This window comes from Zingiber officinale, chromosome 1A (genome assembly GCF_018446385.1).
Source record: "Zingiber officinale cultivar Zhangliang chromosome 1A, Zo_v1.1, whole genome shotgun sequence".
Classification (NCBI taxonomy): Eukaryota; Viridiplantae; Streptophyta; class Magnoliopsida; order Zingiberales; family Zingiberaceae; genus Zingiber; species Zingiber officinale.
In genome coordinates this window covers 34,314,886-34,328,396 of record NC_055987.1, presented here as the reverse complement: position 1 = coordinate 34,328,396, position 13,511 = coordinate 34,314,886, and the positions used below count along the sequence as shown (strand labels likewise).

Below are 13,511 nucleotides of genomic sequence, written 5' to 3'. Positions count from 1 at the left end.
AATTTGTTAGGGCCCCTTGTAAAAAAAAGCCCTTTCAAAAATTAATATATGATGTTTTTAGTGACAAGCACATGATATTCTTTAGTAAAAGGCGAAAGAATAATTCGCTCTGTGCTTATCACACAGCTGCATGATTTATTATGATTCAACCCTGAACTAATTTATAATGTCCTCTGTAGGAAGCTCACCATGCACAAGCAATGTGGGACTAAACAGTAGCCATAATAATCACCCCTCAAATGCTGAACCTTCCCTCTCTTTGCATCCTCCTTCATTTCCTATACACTAGGCTCTATAAACCCACCTCTTCCCTTGGGATACAGTGTAATGGTAAAAGATGAGACAAACACATGCAACAAGATTCAAAACTCTCATAGAGTATATCATACAACCACGATATTTAAACCACCATGATGTTGACTCATGCAATCAAAACTCTCACAGAGTATATTGTACAACCATGATATTTGAACCACACTCATGATGCTTAGTCATCCACCACACTACTTTCTAAATATATCCTAATAGTCAGTGTAATATCTAAATATATCCTAATAATCAATGTAAAGAGGACCAAAAATTTCTAAATTACTAGAAAATTAAATGTATGAAACATTATAGCTCTTACAACAAAAATAATTAATTTAAAAATTGTTAAGAACAAATTTAACTTGTAATTTCTTAGGGCACCTTTGTAAAAAAAAAAAGCCCTTTCAAAAATTATTATATGTTGTTTTTAGTGACAGACACACGGTATTCTTTAGAAAAAGGTGAAAGAATAATTCACTCTGTGCTTATCACACAGCTGCATGTTTTAATATGATGCAACCCTGAACTTATTTATAATGTCCTCTGTAGGAAGCTCACCATGCACAAGCAATGTGGGACTAAACAGTAGCCATATTAATCACCCCTCAAACGCAGAACCTTCCCTCTCTTTGCAACCTCCTTCATCTCCCAAGTGCTAGGCTCTGTAAGCCCTCTTCTCTTCCCTTGGGATACAGTGTAATGGTAAAGATGAGACAAACTCGTGCAACAAGAGTTCAAAACTCTCACAAATATCATACAACCATGATATTTAAACCACCATGATGTTGACTCATGCAATCAAAACTCTCACAGAGTATATTGTACAACCACGATATTTGAACCTCACTCAAGATGCTTAGTCATCCACCACACTACTTTCTAAATATATCCTAATAATCAGTGTACTATCAAAATATATCCAAATAATCAATGTATAGGGGACTAAAAATTTCTAAATTATTAAAAATTATGAGAAAATAAAATATATGAAATATTATAGCTCTTACAACTAAAATAATTAATTTAAAAATTGTTACGAACAAATTTAACTTCTAATTTGTTTGGGCTCCTTTGTAAAAAAAGCCCTTTCAAAAATTAATATATGCTATTTTTAGTGGCAAGCACACGGTATTCTTTAATAAAAGGCGAAAGAATAATTCGCTTTGTGCCAAACACACAGCTGTATGTTTTATTATCAATCAACCTTGAACCAATTTATAATGTCTTCTGCAGGAAGCTCACCAAGCACAAGCAATGTGGGACTAAACACAAGCCAAATTAATCACCCCTCAAACGCAGAACATTCACTCTCTTCACATCCTCCTTCCTTACACCTGCGCTAGACGCTGTAAACCCTCTTCTCTTCCCTTGCGATACAATGTAATGGTAAAAGATTAGACAGACTCGTATAACAAGAGTTCGAAACTCTCACTAAGTATATCATACAGCCACGATATTTGAACCACCCATGATGTTGACTCATGCAATCAAAACTCTTTCAAAGTATATCATACAACTACAATATTTGAACCACACTCATGATGTTGAGTCGTCCACCAGACTCCACCTGTACCCTAATAATCAATGTAAAATAAAAAAAAATATGAGATAAAATTAAATATATAAAATATTATAGCTCTTACAACTAAAATAATTAATTTAAAAATTGTTAGGAAAAAATTTAAGTTACAATTTGTTAGGGCCCCTTTGTAAAAGGAGCTCTTTCAAAAATTAATATATGTTGTTTTTAGTGACAAGCACACGATATTCTTTAGTAAAAGGCGAAAGAATAAATCGCTTTGTTCCTATCACACAACTGCATATTTTATTATGAAGCAACCCGGAAGCAATTTATAATGTCCAAGTAGGAAACTCACCAAGCACGAGCAATGTGTGACTAAATGCTAGCAAAATTAATCACCCCTTAAACGTCGAACTTTCCCTCTCTTCGCATCCTGCTTCCTTACCTGAGTGAGGCTCCGTAAACCCTCTTCTCTTCCCATGGGATACCACCACGATATTTGAACCACCCATGATGTTGACTCATGCAATCAGTACACTCATGATGCTTAGTTGTCCAACACACTTCATCTGTAGTTTCAAAATATATCCTAATAGTCGGTGTACTTTCCAAATATATGCAAATAATTAGTGCAAACTTCTATAGGACCAAAAATATCTAATTTATTAAAAAATAAATATATGTGATAAAATTAAATATATGAAACATTATAACTGTTACAATTAAAATAATTAATTTAAAAATTGTTAGGAACAAATTTAACTTGCAATTTGTCAGGGCTCTTCAAAAATTAATGTATGCTGTTTTTAGTGAAAAGTACACGATATTCTATAAAAAAAAAGGTGAAAGAATAATTCACATTGTGCTTATCAAACAGCTACATGTTTAATAATAATGAAACCCTGAACCAATTTATAATGTCCTCTGTAGGAAGCTCACCATGCACAAGCAATGTGGGACTAAACAGTAGCCAAATTAATCACCCCTCAAACGCTTAACCTTGCCTCTCCTCGCATCGTCCTTTGTCTCCTACTCGCTAGGCTCCGTAAACCCTCTTCTCTTCCCTTGGGATACAGTGTAATGGAAAAAGATGAAAAAGACTCATGAAACAAGAGTTCAAAACTCTCATAGAGTATATCAAACAACCACTATATTTAAACCACAATGATTTTGACTCATGCAATAAAAACTCTCACAGAGTATATTGTACAACTACGATATTTGAACCACACTCATGATGCTTAGTCATCCACCACACTACTTTCTAAATATATCCTAATAGTCAGTGTACTGTCTAAATATATCCTAATAATCAATGTAAAGAGGACCAAAAATTTCTAAATTATTAGAAAATTAAATGTATGAAATATTAAAGATCTTACAACTAAAATAATTAATTTAAAAATTGTTAAGAACAAATTTAACTTTTATTTATTTGGGCACCTTTGTAAAAAAAGCCCTTTCAAAAATTAATATATGATGTTTTTAGTGACACGCACACGGTATTCTTTAGTAAAAGGCGAAAGAATAATTCGCTCTGTGCTTATCACACAGCTGCATGATTTATTATGATGCAACCCTGAACTAATTTATAATGTCCTCTGTAGGAAGCTCACCATGCACAAGCAATGTGGGACTAAACAGTAGCCATATTAATCACCCCTCAAACGTTGAACCTTCCCTCTCTTTGCATCCTCCTTCATTTCCTATACGCTAGGCTCTATAAACCCTCCTCTTCCGTTGGGATACAGTGTAATGGTAAAAGATGAGACAAACACATGCAACAAGAGTTCAAAACTCTCATAGAGTATATCATACAACCACGATATTTAACCACCATGATGTTGACTCATGCAATCAAAACTCTCACAGAGTATATTGTACAACCACAATATTTGAACCACACTCATGATGCTTAGTCATCCACCACACTACTTTCTAAATATATCCTAATAGTCAGTGTACTATCTAAATATATCCTAATAATCAATGTAAAAAGGACCAAAATTTTTTAAATTTTTAAAAATTATGAGAAAATTAAATATATGAATCATTATACCTCTTACAACTAAAATAATTAATTTAAAAATTGTTAGGAACAAATTTAACTTCTAATTTGTTTGGGCTTCTTTGTAAAAAAGCCCTTTTAAAAATTAATATATGCTATTTTTAGTAACAAGCACACGATATTCTTTAGTAAAAGGCGAAAGAATAATTCGCTTTGTGCCTATCACACAGCTACATGTTTTATTATGAAGCAACCTTGATCGAATTTATAATGTCTTCTGTAGGAAGCTCACCAAGCACAAGCAATGTGGGACTAAACATTAACCAAATTAATCACCCCTCAATCGCCAAACATTCACTCTCTTCATATCCTCCTTCCTTACCCCAGCTCTAGACTCCGTAAACCCTCTTCTCTTCCCTTGCGATACAATGTAATGGTAAAAGATTAGACAGTCTCGTATAACAAGAGTTCAAAACTCTCACTAAGTATATCATACAGTCATGATATTTGAACCACCCATGATGCTGACTCATGTAATCAAAACTCTTTCAAAGTATATCATATAACCATAATATTTGAACTGCACTCATGATGTTGAGTCGTACACCACACTCCATTTGTACCCTAATAATCAATGTAAAATAATAAAAAAAATATGAGATAAAATTAAATATATAAAACATTATAGCTCTTACTGTTGGAACCCCAAGGTTTTTTTGGTGTGATCAACAAGTTATGTTAGGTCCTGTGTGTTTCTAACCTTGTGTCTATGTGTGCAGGAGCTTAGGAGCACAGGTACTCGAGTGGAAGACGTAGCTAGCGAGAAGGACGGCACGCGGTGCATCCGAGGGACGAGGTGCTGTGGAAGAGTACACCGGCGGACGAGAAGGAAGCGTGCGGTCGTTCCGAGGGACGAAAGTCGGAGAGGAAGATTGCTCTAGGAGCAAGAGACGCAGCTAGAGAGAAGGTCGGCACAGGGTGAGACCGTGAGACGAAGACTGCGGATGAGTACGCTGGTGGACGAGAAGGAAACACGCGGCGGTTCTGAGGGACAAGAAGCCGGAGGGAAGCCTGCTCGAGAAGACCTGAAGTTGGGTTCGGGTGAGCCCTTTTCCGGATGGCAGAAATCACCCAAGTGAGCGGATCCGGAGCAAAAGACCCGGACCGAGGTGGACCGAACCGGAGCAAAGGTCCCGATGGAGAAAAGTCAATATCTGTTGACTTGGGGGGTCCAGGGCTCCCGGAATAGTCCTGGGCGCCCGGAATAGTCCAGGCGCCCGGAATAGTCCAGGCGCCCGGACCAGCCCGGGACTCCCGGAACCCTTCCGGGCGCTCGGACCGTTAATTTTGACCAGATCGAATCAATCTCAATCTGAACATTGGGGGATAAAGTTTTATCCCCCCCAAGGCGCCCAGAACCATTCCAGGCGCCCCGACCAAGGCTATAAATATAGCCTTGGTCCAGAAGCTTTTCAATCAATTCAGAAATTGTAACAACACTTGTGCGCTTCCACTGTTTAGATTAGCTTTTCTCTTTCTGTGCCTACACTGCTGTAAAAGAGGCTTCTCCGCCTGAAGGAGATAGTAGTGCGATCATCTTCCTTGGATTAACAACCTCTCCGGTTGTAACCATGTCAAATCTGGTGTCTCAATTTTTATTTTCTGTTTATTTTATTATTCTTCAAATGTTGGTTTGAAAAGTCGAGAAGGGTCGATTTTATTTTTTTTCAGGGCTATTCAACCCCCTTCTACCCGGCCCAACGGTCTTACATTTACAACTAAAATAATTAATTTAAAAATTGTTAGGAAAAAATTTAACTTATAACTTGTTAGGGCTCCTTTGTAAAAGGAGCTCTTTCAAAAATTAATGTATGTTGTTTTTAGTGACAAGCACACGGTATTCTTTAGTAAAAGGCGAAAGAATAATTCGCTTTGTTCCTATCACACAACTGCATGTTTTATTATAAAGCAACCCTGAACCAATTTATAATGTCCAAGTATGAAACTCACCAAGCACGAGCAATGTGGGACTAAATGCTAGCCAAATTAATCACCCCTCAAACGTCGAACCTTCCCTCTCTTCGCATCCTCCTTCCTTGAGCGAGGCTCCATAAATCCTCTTCTCTTCCATTGGGATACCACCACAATATTTGAACCACCCATGATGTTGACTCATGCAATCAATACTCTCACAGAGTATATCGTACAACCATGATATTTGAACCACACTCATGATGCTTAGTTGTCCACCACGCTTCATCTGTACTTTCAAAATATATCCTAATAGTCGGTGTACTTTCCAAATATATGCAAATAATTAGTGTAAACTTCTATAGAACCAAAGATATCTAATTTATTAAAAAAATAAAAATATGAGATAAAATAAAATATATGAAACATTATAACTCTTACAACTAAAATAATTAATTTAAAAATTGTTAGGAACAAATTTAACTTGAAATTTGTTAGGGCTCATCAAAAATTAATGTATTTTGTTTTTTTAGTGAAAAGTACATGGTATTCTTTAAAAAAAAGGTTAAAAAATAATTTACTTTGTGCTTATCACATAGTTACATGTTTTATTATTATGCAACCTTGAACCAATTTATAATGTCCTCTGTAGGAAGCTCACCTTGCACAAGCAATGTGGGACTAAACAGTAGCCAAATTAATCACCCCAAAATGCTGAACCTTCCCTCTCTTCGCATCCTCCTTCGTTTCCTGCGTACTACGCTCCGTAAAGCCTCTTCTCTTCCCTTGGGATACAGTGTAATGACAAAAGATGAGATAGACTCATACAACAAGAGTTCAAAACTCTCAGAGTATATCATACAACCACGATATTCAAACCACCATGATGTTGACTCGTTCAATCAAAACTCTCACAGAGTATATTGTACAACCACGATATTTGAACCACACTCATGATGCTTAGTCATCCACCACACTACTTTCTAAATATATCCTAATAGTTAGTGTACTATCTAAATATATCCTAATAATCAATGTAAAGAAAACCAAAAATTTCTAAATTATTAGAAAATTAAATGTATGAAACATTATAGTCTTACAACTAAAATAATTAATTTAAAAATTGTTAGGAACAAATTTAACTTGTATTTGTTAGGGATCCTTTGTTAAAAAAAGCCCTTTCAAAAATAATATATGCTATATTTAGTGACAAGCACACAGTATTCTTTAGTAAAAGGCGAAAGAATAATTCGCTTTGTGCCTATCACACAGCTGCATGTTTTATTATCAATCAACCTTGAACCAATTTATAATGTCTTCTGCAGGAAGCTCACCAAGCACAAGCAATGTGGGACTAAACACTAGCCAAATTAATCACCCCTCAAATGCCAGACATTCACTCTCTTCGCATCCTCCTTCCTTACCCTAGCGCTGTAAACCCTCTTCTCTTCCCTTGTGATACAATGTAATGGTAAAAGATTAGACAGACTCGTATAACAAGAGTTCGAAGCTCTCACTAAGTATATCATACACTCACGATATTTGAACCACCCATGATGCTGACTCATGTAATCAAAACTCTTTCAAAGTATATCATACAACCACAATATTTGAACCACACTCATGATGTTGAGTCGTCCACTAGACTCCATTTGTACCCTAATAATTAATGTAAAATAAAAAAAATATGCGATAAAATTAAATATATAAAATATTATAACTCTTACAACTAAAATAATTAATTTAAAAATTGTTAGGAAAAAATTTAACTTATAATTTGTTAGGGCACCATTGTAAAAGGAGCTCTTTCAAAAATTAATATATGTTGTTTTTAGTGACAAGCACACAATATTCTTTAGTAAAAGGTGAAAGAATAAATCGCTTTGTTCCTATCACACAACTGCATATTTTATTATGAAGCAACCCTGAACCAATTTATAATGTCCAAGTAGGAAACTCACCAAGCACGAGCTATGTGGGACTAAATGTTAAGCCAAATTAATCACCCTTCAAATGTCGAACCTTTCCTCTCTTTGCATCCTCCTTTTTTACCTGAGCGAGGCTCTGTAAACCCTCTTCTCTTCCCTTGGGATACCACCATGATATTTGAGCCACCCATGATGTTGACTCATGCAATCAATACTCTCACAGGGTATATCATACAACCACGATATTTGAACCACACTCATGATGCTTAGTTGTCCACCACTCTTCATCTATACTTTCAAAATATATCCTAATAGTCGGTGCACTTTCAAAATATATGCAAATAATTATAGGACCAAAAATATCTAATTTATTAAAAAAATACAAATATGAGATGAAATTAAATATATGAAACATTATAACTGTTACAACTAAAATAATTAATTTAAAAATTGTTAGGAACCAATTTAACTTGCAATTTGTTAGGGCTCTTCAAAAATTAATGTATGCTATTTTTTAGTGACAAGCACACAATATTCTTTAATAAAAGTTGAATGAATAATTCACACAAGTGTATGTTTTATTATAATGCAACCCTGAATCAATTTATAATGTACTTTGTAGGAAGCTCACCATGCATAAGCAATGTGGGACTAAACACTATGAAATTAATCACCCCTCAAACGTTGAACCTTCCCTCTCTTCACATCCTCCTTTGTTTCGAGCGTTCTACGCTCCGTAAACCCTCTTCTCTTCCCTTGGGATACAGTGTATTGGTAAAAGATGAGAGAGACTCATGCTACAAGAGTTCAAAACTCTCATAGAGTATATCATACAACCACGATATTTAAACCACCATGATGTTGACTCATGCAATCAAAACTCTCACAGAGTATATTGTACAACCACGATATTTGAACCACACTCATGATGCTTAGTCATCCACCACACTACTTTCTTAATATATCCTAATAGTCAGTGTACTATCTAAATATATCCTAATAATTAGTGTAAAGAGGACCAAAAATTTATAAATTATTAAAAATTATGAGAAAATAAAATATATGAAACATTATAGCTCTTACAGCTAAAATAATTAATTTAAAAATTATTAGGAACAAATTTAACTTGTAATTTGTTAGGGCTCCTTTGTAAAAAAACCCCTTTCAAAAATTTATATATGCTGTTTTTAGTGACAAGCACATAGTATTCTTTAGTAAAAGGCAAAAGAATAATTCGCTTTGTGCCTATCACACAGCTGCATGTTTTATTATCAAGCAACCTTGAACCAATTTATAATGTCTTCTGCAAGAAGCTCACCAAGAATAATTCTCTTTGTACATCACTATCATGCCATCACCTATCCCTCTCTTTTATTTTCCACTTCCTCTTCTTTCCCATTTCCTTCTTCTCATTATGTTCCCCAATGACAATAAACTTGTTGTTTTTTGTTCTCATAAACAAAAGCTCTTTTTTCTTCTCCTTTATTTTCTCCCGTAAGCAAGAAATGTAGCATCAGTTGCTACCCTCTTCCAATAACAAGAACAACCCTCAACCCTCGCATCTACTTCCTCTTCTTATGTTTTCATTATGTGATTTTTTTTTGATAGACTTTGCCACTATTTACTTTAGCAATTCTTAATTATGAATTAATATATGAAAATCAACTTTGGTTATAAAATTGATGCAGTAAAATATCATTTTATTATTCATATGTTAAAAAATGTGGGTCTCACTTCTAATTTTAAGTGAACTTTTATTTTGTAATATTTATGTGATGAAGTAATAAGTCACAAAATAAAATGTTGAAGTAATAAGTTTGGGTTAATATACTAAGGTTTTGGCAAGGAGAATGCTGAGATGCAAAGTTGATTTTATGAAAATAAAAGGGAAAGAATGAATATGTGGATGATAAAAAGTTGAATTTAAAAAATTAAAAAAAAAAGTGATGCATACTGGCTAAAGGGCAGTCCACAATATTTTGCTGCAAAATGTACGTAGTTAACAATTTTGTATATTGTATTATTTCTAAAACCATATAGTACATATAAAATATGTTTCCTAAAATTAAATAATTGATATATATAGAAAAATTATATACTCGATAAAAATAGCATTTTTCTATATATATGACAATACATAATTGAAAAGTAAATATAAATAGTAAGCTTTCTAAAAGTATATGACAACTTTACACCTAATTATATGATTGGTTATGTTATTTACAATATTTCCTTTTAATTTTCCTCTCCTATTTTCACTTCTTGCAACAATATATATACTCATCTTGCACCACTATTATAATTACACAATAAATACAAAATACCAAAAACTCAAAAGTGAATTAGTACAACATAATGTCCCGAGTTTTAATTCTTTGTATATTTCTTTTGTTTAAAACTATATGCCTTGCAAGTAAGTAACACCATTTAGATATTCCTTGCTAATTTTATTTAAATTTTATTGAATTTATTGTTGGATCGAGACGCGCTAGAGGGGGGGTGAATAGCGCTCACGGCTATTTCGTTCGTATCGGAATCGTAAAAAGCGTAAGAGTTAATGCAGCGGAATAAAAATCAACACACAAAGAGGCAAGAGATTTTTACTTCGTTCGGAGCCTAAGGCGACTCCTACTCGAAGGCCCACGATCCTTGATCGCTTCCGGTGGGCAATAACTATAAGCTCGATTATTACAAACTAAGTATTACAAGAAATGTGATAAAAGAAATCTATACCGACGACGAAAAGAGAAATCTTGGAGCTCTGGGTCGTCGGAGACTTGTAGCAGCACTTCCGGGAGTCTTTCGGAGCAGCACGTTGAAGAGAGAAGACTTGGAATTCATTGATTTGAGCTGCTGGTCGAACCCCCTTTATAAATAGTGTTCAAGGCGCCTTAAACAAGCTCCAAGGCGCCTTAAACGAGAATTTTATCCCGATCTGCTTGCTGTGATAACCCTTTGACTGCCGCGACCTGAAGGCGCCTTCAAACCCTTCAAGGCGCCTCCAAGCTGTCTAAGGCGCCTTCAACCCATCCAAGGCGCCTTAAGCCTGTTCCTCGCACCAGCTCAGGATTTTGAACCCGAGGCACCTCCAAGCCTCATGGAGGCGCCTCAGACACTGTTCATCCGAGGCAAATCTTCATTATTTTGTACCTGCAAGACATGTTAGTCCCAAACAACATCCTGCAACACAAAGTTAGCACAAATAATAGTATGGATAATAAAGAATGTTTAAGACAGTCTCCGGACTGTCCGGGTCTGACTTCGGATTTCCGACCGGAAACCCTAGGTCGACCCGACGCCTACTGTTCCCTCTACGGGGAACGCGCCCTCACCTACTCCACTCAGGAGATTTACCTGTTGCCAGTGTGATCCTCCAGATCGACTGGACTTTTGCTCAGCACTCGATGCTTCCGGACTTTCTGCTGGACATCTGCTTCCCGGCTAGTCCAGTCTTTCACCTGGTTCGTGACACCAAGACTTTCCACCTAGGGTTACCACCCCCTAGGACTTTTTGCCTGAAGTCATCGACCTGCCAAGACTTTTCCGCATAGGGTTACCACCCCCTATGACGTAGGGTTACCATCCCCTAGGGTTTTTCCCTTTGCCTAACTGCAGCTAGGACTTTCCTGAAATCCTCAAGTAAACTTGTTAGAATACAAAACACCTTAACTTTGAATCCTTTGCCATTATCAAAACACGAGTTCGATCATCGGATGCTTCCCGCACCAACAATCTCCCCCTTTTTTATTATGGTAACTTAAATTCAAAGTTAAGTAAACAAACGAATAGATAACCATTTTTAATACAGGCAAATTTGCTAAGTATAGATGAACACATTGACCAAAGCTAACCAAAGCAAGTTTGCTAAAATAAACTATATGCTCCCCCTTAACTATTGCTCCCCCTTAACTGATGCTCCCCCTTTTTTATTAATTTAAATTTGAATTTTACATTTGCATGTTTGCTACACTCCCCCTTTGCCATATATCAAAAATAATAGACTTTTGAATAACTAGATACTTAACATTCATTTCTGAGGGTAATAACTTTAAGTTTAAAAAAAAACTACAGGAATTTACAATGTTAGATTTCAAAGTTAGCTAGGCTTAACAAAGATTTGAACATTAAGATTGTAACTTAGCTTAGCTCTTTAAAAGTATTGAATTTGAAAACTTAGGTTAATACTAAACTTAAGTTTGAATAATATTTAAATTTGGTTTAGGTTATTCATTCAAATTCAGTTGGTCCTTACGTTCAAACATGAGTCATATTGATTAACTTACTAGGTATCAGAGCCCTAAAAAAACATGCTTAAGCAGAAAACTGAATGTCCTTTTACCAACTGTCTAACCTTTAGCTACTTGCTGACTGCCTATAGGGTAACAGTTTTCACATGGTTAGTCAAGTCAAGTTGATTTGGTCCAGTTAGATTTGACTAGAGCTGGAGACTCAACTTGATTAATGTATATTGTGTATTTAACGCCCAGACTCATATCGATGCACAGATATAAGCATTCTTGAGTCTAGGCTGTACCCTATGCATCTCACGCCGTTCTATGTTTTTCAATCACAATCAAGGTAGACCTAGGTGTTTGTGAGATGCTCTGGCTTAACTCTAGGGGAACATGATTTCTAGGGGAAATGCTTAGGCTAATTCCAGAATTTTGAAAAATCTAGGAAATTAGGAATTTTGAAATTTATTTTTCCTAGAATTTGAAGAATGATACTAACAACAAGATAAGACACCTACTCTACCCAACACATTCCTATTTACCTTCTAAGTGCACTAAACTCAAGTTCAGGTAAGGGTTTTATAAAGATGTCAGCTAGGTTTGATTTGGACTCAACATGGTTGAGTGCAATTTCACCTTTAGCTACGTGATCCCTTACAAAATGATGTTTTACCTCTATGTGTTTAGTCCTAGAATGGTGAATAGGATTTTTGGTTAGATTAATTGAGCTGATATTATCAATAACGATTTTTGTATTTTTATATTCTAGTTGATAGTCTTTTAATGTATGCATCATCCATAATAATTGAGATGCACATTCTCCTAGGGCTATGTATTCAGCTTCTGTAGTGGATAGAGCAACACAATGTTGCTTTCTGCTTGGCCAACTTACTAGGCACTGACCTAGAATCTGGCAGCTACCACTTGTACTTTTCCTATCTAATTTGCACCCAGCATAGTCTGAATCAGAATAGCCATAAAGGTCAAAGGTGCAAGTTCTTGGATACCAGAGTCCTACATTTAAAGTTCCTTTAATATACCTAAGTATTCTTTTAACATATGTTAGGTGTGACTCTTTTGCACAGGATTGGTATCTTGCACACATACCTACTGCAAACAATATGTCGGGTCGACTTGCAGTTAGATAAAGTAAACTACCTATTGCACTCCTGTAGTATTTTGGGTCAACTGGTTTTCCTTCAGGGTCAGAGTCAATATTTATGTTGGTTGCCATTAGAGTATTTATAATTTTTGAATTTTCCATACAGAATTTTTTAATTAACTCCTTAGCATATTTAGTTTGATAAATGTAGATTCCATCTTTGGTTTGTTTTATTTGTAAGCCTAAGAAAAAGTTGAGTTCCCCAACCATACTCATTTCAAATTCACTTTCCATTAATTTGACAAATTCTTTTAAGAATTTTGAATTAGTTGAGCCAAAGATTATGTCGTCAACATAGATTTGGGCTATAAAGATGTCTTTTTCTATAGTTTTCACGAACAAAGTCGGATCGATTTGTCCTTGGTTAAAGTCTTTGGAT

The 13,511-nt window shown here is 35.3% G+C and overlaps 10 non-coding genes across 10 annotated transcripts; all 10 read right to left on the bottom strand.

The window, feature by feature from the left end:
• Window positions 1–10: 10 nt before the first annotated feature.
• On the bottom strand, window positions 11–128 carry LOC122039103. The gene has a single exon (XR_006128000.1). It is a non-coding gene; the product is annotated as a U5 spliceosomal RNA (small nuclear RNA).
• A 560-nt stretch (window positions 129–688) lies between these two features.
• LOC122039110 lies at window positions 689–807 on the bottom strand. The gene has a single exon (XR_006128007.1). It is a non-coding gene; the product is annotated as a U5 spliceosomal RNA (small nuclear RNA).
• Window positions 808–1,373: 566 nt separating this feature from the next.
• LOC122039104 lies at window positions 1,374–1,491 on the bottom strand. The gene has a single exon (XR_006128001.1). It is a non-coding gene; the product is annotated as a U5 spliceosomal RNA (small nuclear RNA).
• A 518-nt stretch (window positions 1,492–2,009) lies between these two features.
• Window positions 2,010–2,127, bottom strand: LOC122039098. The gene has a single exon (XR_006127995.1). It is a non-coding gene; the product is annotated as a U5 spliceosomal RNA (small nuclear RNA).
• A 1,142-nt stretch (window positions 2,128–3,269) lies between these two features.
• Window positions 3,270–3,387, bottom strand: LOC122039093. The gene has a single exon (XR_006127990.1). It is a non-coding gene; the product is annotated as a U5 spliceosomal RNA (small nuclear RNA).
• Window positions 3,388–3,953: 566 nt separating this feature from the next.
• LOC122039100 lies at window positions 3,954–4,071 on the bottom strand. The gene has a single exon (XR_006127997.1). It is a non-coding gene; the product is annotated as a U5 spliceosomal RNA (small nuclear RNA).
• Window positions 4,072–5,672: 1,601 nt separating this feature from the next.
• LOC122039412 lies at window positions 5,673–5,790 on the bottom strand. Its single transcript, XR_006128225.1, has one exon. It is a non-coding gene; the product is annotated as a U5 spliceosomal RNA (small nuclear RNA).
• A 1,178-nt stretch (window positions 5,791–6,968) lies between these two features.
• Window positions 6,969–7,084, bottom strand: LOC122039099. The gene has a single exon (XR_006127996.1). It is a non-coding gene; the product is annotated as a U5 spliceosomal RNA (small nuclear RNA).
• A 510-nt stretch (window positions 7,085–7,594) lies between these two features.
• Window positions 7,595–7,712, bottom strand: LOC122039111. The gene has a single exon (XR_006128008.1). It is a non-coding gene; the product is annotated as a U5 spliceosomal RNA (small nuclear RNA).
• Window positions 7,713–8,878: 1,166 nt separating this feature from the next.
• On the bottom strand, window positions 8,879–8,996 carry LOC122039102. The gene has a single exon (XR_006127999.1). It is a non-coding gene; the product is annotated as a U5 spliceosomal RNA (small nuclear RNA).
• Window positions 8,997–13,511: the final 4,515 nt, after the last annotated feature.